The sequence below is a fragment of the Pongo pygmaeus genome, chromosome 7, assembly GCF_028885625.2.
Source record: "Pongo pygmaeus isolate AG05252 chromosome 7, NHGRI_mPonPyg2-v2.0_pri, whole genome shotgun sequence".
Lineage (NCBI taxonomy): Eukaryota > Metazoa > Chordata > Mammalia > Primates > Hominidae > Pongo > Pongo pygmaeus.
The window spans coordinates 11013700-11019759 of NC_072380.2; the positions used below are offsets into that span (position 1 = coordinate 11013700).

General features: G+C 38.4%; 1 pseudogene; it reads left to right on the forward strand.

Annotated features, from left to right (window-relative positions):
- Positions 1 to 471: 471 nt before the first annotated feature.
- On the forward strand, positions 472 to 569 carry LOC129043279 (U6 spliceosomal RNA; annotated as a pseudogene).
- Positions 570 to 6060: the final 5491 nt, after the last annotated feature.

Sequence of the window (6060 nt, forward strand, 5' to 3'; positions counted from 1 at the left end):
GACAAGATGGTGCGATCCCATTTCTAAAAAGAAAAAAAAATGAGGGATGACAAAACTTTTGTTTCAAATACATTTTGTGGTGAAATTGGGTTCCTGAACGTGTGTGTTGAGCATCTCTGGGCCTGAAATGTGTGGATTCAAAGACCTTTATGAGCCCATCAGGCAAGAGGAGGAACAAAATGAGTACCAAGTAAGTTAGGGCAGATGGACTTCCTGGAACTGGAGTAAGCCTGACACCGCAGAAATGTGTATGAGTTAAAATTAACGTTGGTAGTAAATGCTAGATTCTGATAGCAAAAAAAAAAGTTAACTTTGGAATACAAAAGCATTTCAAAAGATTCAGAAGCCCACCCCGAAATATGCTGACAAAAATTAAAATATATGCATATTTTGCAAGGCATGAAATAGTTAAAAGAATAAATCAATAAAATATATAGTAAAAAAAACTTACAAAAGAGTATAAAATAGCACTTGCTTCAGCAGCATGCATGCTAAAATTGGAATGATACAGAGAAGATTAGTTTGGCCTCTGTAAAAATATGTATTTTTTCTTTTATAAATTTTTTTTTAAATTATACTTTAAGTTCTGCAGTACATGTGCAGAACGTGCAGTTTTGTTTCATAGGTATACATGTGCCATGGTGGTTTCCTGCACCCATCAACCCAACACCTACATTGGGTATTTCTCCTAATGCTATTACTCCCCTAGCCCCCCACCCCCAGATAAGCCCCGGTGTGTGATGTTCCCCTCCCTGTGTCCATGTGTTCTCATTGTTCAACTCCCACTTATGAGTGAGAACATGCAGTGTTTGGTTTTCTGTTCTTGTGATAGTTTGCTGAGAATGGTGGTTTCCAGCTTCATCCATGTCCCTGCTAAAGACATGAACTCATCCTTTTTTATGGCTGCATAGTATTCCATGGTGTATATGTGCCACATTTTCTTTATCCAGTCTGTCACTGATGGGCATTCAGATTGGTTCCAAGTCTTTGCTATTGTGAGTAGTGCCGCCATAAACATAGTGTTCATGTATTTTTATAGTAGAATGATTTATAATCCTTTTATTATATACCCAGCAGTAGGATTGCTGGGTCAAATGGTATTTCTGGTTCTAGATCCTTGAAGAATCACCACACTGTCTCCCACAATGGTTGAACTAATTTACGCTCCCATCAACAGTGTAAAAGCATTCTTATTTCTCCACATCCTCTCCAGCATCTGTTGTTTCCTGACTTTTTAATGATCGCCATTCTAACTGGCATGAGATGGTATCTCATTGTGGGTTTGATCTGCATTTCTCTGATGACCAGTGATGATGAACATTTTTTCATATGTCTGTTGGCTATATAAATGTCTTCTTTTTAAAAGCGTCTGTTCATAAACTTTGCCCACTTTTTGACGGGTTTGTTTTATTCTTGTAAATTTAAGTTTTTTGTAGATTCTGGATATTAGCCCTTTGTCAGATGGATAGATTGCAAAACTTTTCTCCCATTTTGTAGGTTGCCTGTCCACTCTGATGATAGTTTCTTTTCCTTGCAGAAGCTCTTTAGTTTAATTAGATCCCATTTGTCAAATTTGGCTTTTGTTGCCATTGCTTTTGGTGTTTTAGACATGAAGTCTTTGCCCATGGCTATGTCCTGAATGGTATTGCCCAGGTTTTCTTTTAGGATTTTTATGGTCGTAGGTCTTACATTTAAGTCAAGATCAATCTTGAGTTGATTTTTATATAACGTGTAAGGAAGGAGTCCAGTTTCAGTTTTCTGCATATGGCTACCCAGTTTTCCCAGCACCGTTCATTAAATAAGGCATCTTTTCCCCATTGATTATTTGTGTCTGGTTTGTCAAAGATCAGATGGTTGTAGATGTGTGGTGTTATTTCCGAGGCCTCTGTTCTGTTCCATTGGTCTACATATCTGTTTTGGTACCAGTACCATGCTGTTTTGGTTACTGTAGCCTTGTAGTATAGTTTGAAGTCAGGTAGTGTAATGCCTCCAGCTTTGTTCTTCTTGCCCAGGATTGTCTTGGCTATGCGGGCTCTTTTTTGGTTCCATATGAAGTTTAAAGTAGTTTTTTTCCAAATCTGTGAAGAATGGCAGTGGTAGCTTGATGGGGATAGCATTGAATCTGTAAATTACTTTGGGCAATATGGCCATTTTCACAATATTGATTCTTCCTCTCCATGAGCATGGAATGTTTTTTGATTCATTTGTGTCCTCTCTTATTTCCTTGAGCAGTGGTTTGCAGTTCTCCTTGAAGAGGTGCTTCACATCCCTTGTAAGTTGTATTCCTAGGTATTTTATTCTCTTTGAAGCAATTGTGAATGGGAGTTCACTCCTGATTTGGCTGTCTGTTTGTCTGTTATTGGTGTATAGGAATGCTTGTGATTTTTGCACATTGATTTTGTATCCTGAGACTTTGCCGAAGTTGCTTATCAGCTTAAGGAGATTTTGGGCTGAGACAATGGGGTTTTCTAAATATACAATCATGTCATCTGCAAACAGAGACAATTTGACTTCCTCTTTTCCTATTTGAATACCCTTTATTTCTTTCTCTTCCCTGATTGCCCTGGCGAGAACTTCCAATACTATGTTAAATAGGAGTGGTGAGAGAGGGCATCCTTGTCTTATGCTGGTTTTCAAAGGGAATGCTTCTAGTTTTTGCCCATTCAGTATGGTATTGGCTGTGTGTTTGTCATACATAACCCTTATTATTTTGAGGTACATTTCATCGATATCTAGTTTATTGAGAGTTTTTAGCATGAAGAGGCATTGAATTTTGTCGAAGTACTTTTCTGCATCTATTGAGATAATCATGTGGTTTTGTCATTGGTTCTGTTTATGTGATAGATTACTTTTATTAATTTGCATATGTTGAACCAGCCTTGCATCCAAGGTATGATGCCAACTTGATCGCGGTGGATAAGCTTTTTGATGTGCAGCTGGATTCAGTTTCCCAGTATTTTATTGAGGATTTTCGCATCAATGTTCATCAGGGATATTGGCCTGAAATTTTCGTTTTTTGTTGTGTCTCTGCCAGGTTTTGGTATCAGGATGGTGCTAGCCTCATAAAGTGAGTTAGGGAGGATTCCCTCTTTTTCTATTATTTGGAATAGTTTCAGAAGGAATGGTACCAGCTCCTCTTTGTACCTCTGGTAGAATTCATCTGTCAATCCATCTGGTCCTGGACTTTTTTTTGGTTGGTAGTTTATTAATTACTGCCTCAATTTCGGAACTTGTTATTTGTTTATTCAGGGATTCAACTTATTCCTAATTTAGACTTGGGAGGGTATATGTGTCCATGAATTTATCAATTTCTTCTAGATTTTCTAGTTTATTTGCATAGAAGTGTTTATAGTATTCTCTGGTGGTAGTTTTTATTTCTGTGGGATCAGTGGTGATATCTCCTTTATCATTTTTTATTGCATCTATTTGATTCTTCTCTCTTTTCTTCTTTATTATTCTGGCTAGCAGTTTATCTATTTTGTTGATCCTTTCTAAAAACCAGCTGCTGGATTCATTAATTTTTTGAAGGGTTTTTTGTGTCTCTGTCTCCTTCAGTTCTGCTCTCTTCATAGTTATTTCTTGTCTTCTGCTAGATTTTGAATTTATTTGTTGTTGCTTCTCTAGTTCTTGTAATTTTGATGTTAGAGTGTCAATTTTAGATCTTTCCTGCTTTCTCTTGTGGGCATTTAGTGCTATAAATTTCTCTCTACACACTGCTTTAAATGTGTCCCAGAGATTCTGGTATGTTGTGTCTTCATTCTCATTGGTTTCAAAGAACATTTTTATTTCAGCATTAATTTTGTTATTTACCCAGTAGTCATTCAGGAGCAGGTTATTCAGTTTTCATGTAGTTGTGTGATTTTGAGTGAGTTTCTTAATCCTGAGTTCTAATTTGATTGAACTGTGGTCTGAGAGACTATTTGTTATGATTTCCATTATTTTGCATTTGCTGAGGAGTGTTTACTTCCAATTATGTGGTCAATTTTAGAATAAGTGCAATGTGGTGCTGAGAAGAATGTATGTTCTGTTGATTTGGGGTGGAGAGTTCTGTAGATGTCTGTTAGGTCTGCTTGGTCCAGAGCTGAGTTAAAGTCCTGAACATCCTTGTTAATTTTCTGTCTCATTGATCTGCCTAATATTGACAGTGGGATGTTAAAGTCTCCCACTATTATTGTGTGGGAGTCTAAGTCTCTTTGTCGGTCTCTAAGAGCTTACTTTATGAATCTGGATGCTCCTTTATTGGGTGCATAGCTATTTAGGATAGTTAGCTCTTCTTGCTGCATTGATCCCTTTACCATTATGTAATGCCCTTCTTTGTCTCTTTTGATCTTTGTTGGTTTAAAGTCTGTTTTATCAGAGATTAGGATTGCAACTCCTGCTTTTATTTGCTTTCCATTTGTTTGGTAAATAGTCCTCCATCCCTTTATTTTGAGCCTATGTGTGTCTTTGCACATGAGATGGGTCTCCTGAATACAGCACACCGATGGGTCTATACTCTTTATCCAGTTTACCAGTCTGTGTCTTTTAATTGAGGCATTTAGCCTGTTTACATTTAAGGTTAATATTGTTATGTGTGAATTTCATCCTGTCAGTATAATGCTAGCTGGTTGTTTTGCCTGTTGATGCAGTTTCTTCATAGTGTCGATGTTCTTTACAATTTGATATGTTTTTGCAGTGGCTGGTACCGGTTGTTCCTTTCCATGTTTGCTGTTTCCTTCAGGAGCTCTTGTAAGGCAGGCCTGGTGGTGACAAAATCTCTCAGCATTTGCTTGTTTGTAAAGGCTTTTATTTCTCCTTCACTTATGAAGCTTAGTTTGGCTGGATATGAAATTCTGAGTTAAAAATTCTTTTCTTTAAGAATGTTGAATATTGGCCCCCACTCTCTTCTGGCTTGTAGGGTTTCTGCAGAGAGATCCACTGTTGTCTGATTAGCTTCCTATTGTGGGTTACCCAACCTTTCTCTCTGGCTGCCCTTAACATTTTTTCCTTCATTTCAATCTTGGTGAATCTGATGATTATGTGTCTTGGGGTCGCTCTTCTTGAGGAGTATCTTTGTGGTGTTCTCTGTATTTCCTGAATTTGAATGTTGGCCTGTCTTGCTAGGTTGGGGAAGTTCTCCTGGATAATATCCTGAAGAGTGTTTTCCAACTTGGTTCCATTCTCCTTGTGACTTTCAGGTACACCAATCAAACATAGATTTGTTTTTTTCACATAGTCCTATGTTTTTTGGAGGCTTTGTTCATTCTTTTTTCTCTAATCTTGTCTTCTCTCTTTATTTCATTAAGTTGATCTTCAATCACTGATATCCTTTTTTCTGCTTGATCGATTTGGCTATTGAAACTTATGTATGCTTCATGAAGTTCTCATGCTGTGTTTTTCAGCCCCATCAGGTCATCTATGTTTTTCTCTACACTGGTTATTCTAGTTAGCAATTCATCTTACCTTTTTTCAAGGTTCTTAGCTTCCTTGCATTGGCTTAGCACATGCTCTTTTAGCTCGGAGGAGTTTGTTATTACCCACCTTCTGAAGCCTACTTCTGTCAATTCATCCAACTCATTCTCCATCCAGTTTTGTTCCCTTGCTGGCAAGGAGTTGTGATCCTTTGGAGGAGAAAAGGCATTCTGGTTGTTGAATTTGTCAGCTTTTTGCACTGGTTTCTCCCTGTCTTTGTGGATTTATCTACCTTTGGTCTTTGATGTTGGTGACCTTCGGATAGGGTCTTTGAGTGGACCTGCTATTCCTTTCTGTTTGTTAGTTTTCCTTCTGACAGTCAGACCCCTCTGCTGCCAGTTTGCTAGAGTTTGCTGCTTGTCCACTCTTGATCCTATCTGCCTGGGTATCACCAGTGGAGGCTGCAGAACAGTAAAGATTGCTGCCTGATCTTTCCTCTGGAAAGATCGTCCCAGATTCGTCCCAGATGATCACCTGCCAGATGCCAGCCAGAGCTCTTTTGTATGAGGTGTCTGTCGGCCCCTACTGGGAGGTAGCTCCCAGTCAGGATATACAAGGGTCAGGGATCCACTTGAGGAGGCAGTCTGACCCTTAGCAGCACTCAAACGC